Below are 4,100 nucleotides of genomic sequence, written 5' to 3' on the forward strand. Positions count from 1 at the left end.
GATTTGAATTTATTAAATTGGCTTTGTGATGTTGTATTAAGAAATTTTATTCACAATGCAATTTACCGTACATTGGCCCATTCTTTTATATACGGTAAGACGAAGCGGGAAATTCGAGCGAGCGAGTGCTGTGCAGACGCGAGCGCGTAGAGGGGATGGGTTTTCAGCACTCGAGCACACGCACGCGCGTGGTTCGACTTTTGGCCCTAATTTAACGGCGAGCGAGTGAGTGAGTGCTGTGCAATCGCGAGCGCGTAGAGAGCATGGATTTTCTGTTTTTATGCGCACGACTTTTGGCACTAATTTAACGCCATAGAAATGTGTGTTTAAAAGGGGAGGAGATCGGGTTGCAGCGCTGGTGTGAGCGGTTTCTCCGGGCAGTTCGCTCGAGGCTAACGTGGCTTTGGGAACGTGGTGTACCCGTCACCCATGCCAGGGAAGAAATCAAAACCGAAATGCTAGGAATATGGACTTCATCTTACGTCAAGCGTTTTCCCCTCCATTGACGCCCATAAAGAAAAGGCTTAAAGTCCATATTCCTAGCATTTCGGTTTTGATTTCTTGTCAGGTAAGTCTTTATGGCCAGATACATTCGCGAGAAATTTGGTGATTTGTGGTGACTGTTTTAATACATTAAGTTGCGTTACGCATTTTCACATTAAGCGTTTTAGAATGTCCCGTGGCAGGTATCCCCTTCTATTGCCCTAGGGAGGGTTGTAACCCTCGTCTGTATATTAATAAAGAATAATCCTTCTATTCCTGTCTCATGTATCTGGACCTCCCCAGCAATTTAACGAAATTTGGTGGCAGCGGTTACAAGTGAACCCGTTTAAGTTTAGCGCTCATACTTCCGTCCATATGTTTAAGACCCACCTTGGCTGACTTAGCTGACATGTCCTGATTTCATAATCTTCAAATTTGTAATCTTTTCTCCTTCATCTAACTCCATGTTTTTAACTTCTTGTCATTTTCTTGCCGTTTGACTCATAGAAAATTATCAGACTTAAATGACACGTCAGCCTGTGCAGACAGCGATTTCAATGTTTTAATAAATTGGCCAGCAGGTGGGGGCAGTGCTCAATTTCATTAATGCCATTCAGAAAACTTTCAGGCTTTATGTCTTAATGAACAGCCTAGAAAAGGACAAAGCATTATATTACTGATGCATACAGCAGATCCCCAACTCAGGCTGTGTTGCATATTCTTAACAGTGCTACAGTATGTTCACACAGCCAGTACAAACAAACTTGCAAGATCTAGACCAGGGGTCACCAACCTTTTTAAAACGGAGAGCTACTTCACGGGTACTGAGCCATACGAAGTTTGATATCAGTTTTAAACGCCCTCCTAAACATGTCTAAACTTCATGCATGATAAACATGTTTTAAATGCTTTTTTATATTCAATTTCAAATCTATATAAATGCAAATGTGATAGATTAGAAACAGGACAAAATAAAATTTTAGATGATGTTCGCTGGTGAGTTGTGCTATTTTATAGAACAGGTCCACGGGCAACTCATGTGGTCATTGGGGGCATCCTTGGGGCACCATGTTGGTGACCCCTTATCTAGACCTACCACATCAGGTAGGAAGGTGCCTATTTCTACCAACTATTCAGACCATCAGACCCAAACCATACATTCAGTCATGCACAGGCACTCCACCAGAGGGCTCTACATTCTGTCCTACATCTGCTCACCTGTTAGACCCACACTCAGTCTCCATCCTGATTTCTACCTACTACTCGGACTATCTCACCAAAACCAGTCCTGTGGCCTGTTCTATGAAGCGGGGTTACTGGCTTATTGGGGAAACTTGTTGGATTTCTTGATCGGGACCTTCAACTGCTCTGCCATAGAGAGCATCCTAACATGCTGCCTTACGGTCTGGTATGCGGGCTGCTGGTGGCCTCCTACCGCTCTGCCATAGAGAGCATCCTAACATACGGCCTTACGGTGTGGTATTCGGGCTGCTGGTGGCCTCTATGACTTTTTTTGTAGACAGTCCATCTGTGTGGTGCTGTTTGCACGAATTGTTTTGGGAAATGCACTTACAGTTTTGCAGATGTTAAGGGTGATTCCAGAAATGCATCAAAGCAACTGAGGAACTGCAATGTCACTGTACAGTTACTTATAATGGGCGCCAATGTAATGTGTAGAGTGGCAAATAAACTGATTCACCATTTACTCTCATGTACATCACTTAAAATGCTTGTTTTAAATGCAAATGTGTGAATGTAAATCTAAGCAGTAAAGCTACAATTTACATTCTGTTTGCATGGTGGAAAGAACATTTAATCTGCCTTTTAAGTGTGATTAGAAGATCTAATGCCTGTGTGCTTGTAATAAGATGGTCGCTGGTTCAAACCCAGCCACAGCACATCTCTGCGTCCTTGAGCGAGGCCCTTAACCCCCAGCTCACTGGGCATCACTATGGGTGGCTGCCCTTCGCAGACAACTTACTCTGTTTACTCTAAAAAAAAGAGAGCAAGTTGAGAGAGAAGTTAAGACAATTTCTCCACAGGGACCAATAAAGTATCAATTATTATTACTGTATGAGAGACTGTCTAATATCAGATAGATAACAGACTCATACTGTGCTGAGCTTGTCTGAGAGAGATGATTAGCAAATGCTCTCCCACAGTATCTCAGCACTCTGTACAAAGAACTTTATATGCTCAGTATCTGCTCCTGTTTATCTAATTGTTCTCATTTTAACTGGATGTTAAGGAGTAAATTAATAAACGTCATGTAAGTGCACATTAAAATGCTTTTTCACTGTTACTTAAGTTCCCATGTGAACAGCCAATCAGATCAGCCTGATGTGTGTCTCTCTGTTTCCTCTCTGTTTCCTGCCCTTTCATCCCGACCACGACCATGATCTCTCACTTAGCAGCAGAGCAGTTTATTCTAAACAGTGGAAGCACAAAAATGTTCAGACTCTTTGGTCTTCTCATTTTCATTAGTAAGGCCCTATAATATAAATTATTTTGGGATTTTAATATTTTCATTTATCTGTATGATGTGATCAGTGGAATTTGGCCATTTAATCTGCATCATAGTTAATAGTTATTTAGATTACTATTATATGTCTTATTTGATTATGATTTTTTTTGTTTTTCTGTTTTTGCAGACACTGCACTGACTACAGATGTTGTTCAGCCCAGTCACCTGATGAGGGTTCAGCTTGGAGACAGTGTGACCCTGACATGCTTCTGTCAAGGAGAAACAACTTTTGTTACTTTGTTTAAGCAAGCTGTTGGTCGGAAGCCCCAGCCCATGGCGAAAGCACTTCTCTACGTACCTGGTGAATTTTACAAGGAATATAAAAGCATAAAACGTTACTCCTTACTGAATGCAGAGGGGAGTTTTAACCTCACTATTTCTAACGTGGAGCCGTCAGATTCTGCAGTGTATTATTGTGCTGCTGTGTTTCTTCATGAGGTCACCTTCGGGAATGGAACCTTTGTCATAATCACAGGTAAATGAGATTCCAACTATTTTCATATTTGCTTTATTATAATGTCAGTAAGATTATTCCCTGCAAAATAATTTTGACAGTTTAGTTGTTTGTCAATATAAAATTAGCAAAGATACCTTATTGTCTGCTTTGTTCCATAAATGTTTTTCTAAACATCAAACAAAAATCATTCATTATTATTATTATTATTATTATTATACAATTTGTTGCATTTTGCTTGCTGTCAGCCAAAAGCCTAACCTTCTCTTTATACAGATGTTAATGTTACACATTGCAGCCTCTTTAAAACAAATAACATAAAAAAATGTTTGAGTTGTTATATACAGTATAGGACTGTGCAAAAATCTTAAGCAACAAAAGAAAATTATTTTTGACGTTATTTATCTGAGCAGTCAGTGTGTATTCACTCTGAAAAAAAAAATGCATGATTTAACATATGAACTAGGGATGTGCACCATTCAGAACTGATTTGAGAATGAAATTCTCAAATACGTATCCTAAAATTCAGGATTTTGAATACATATATGAACTTGAATTTCAGTTCATTTTGTTAATCTGAATTACATTTGAATTGTGGTTGAAAACAGGTTGTGGCATTGAAATTTATATTTGAATTTA

Source organism: Brienomyrus brachyistius, unplaced genomic scaffold (assembly GCF_023856365.1).
Source record: "Brienomyrus brachyistius isolate T26 unplaced genomic scaffold, BBRACH_0.4 scaffold397, whole genome shotgun sequence".
Lineage (NCBI taxonomy): Eukaryota > Metazoa > Chordata > Actinopteri > Osteoglossiformes > Mormyridae > Brienomyrus > Brienomyrus brachyistius.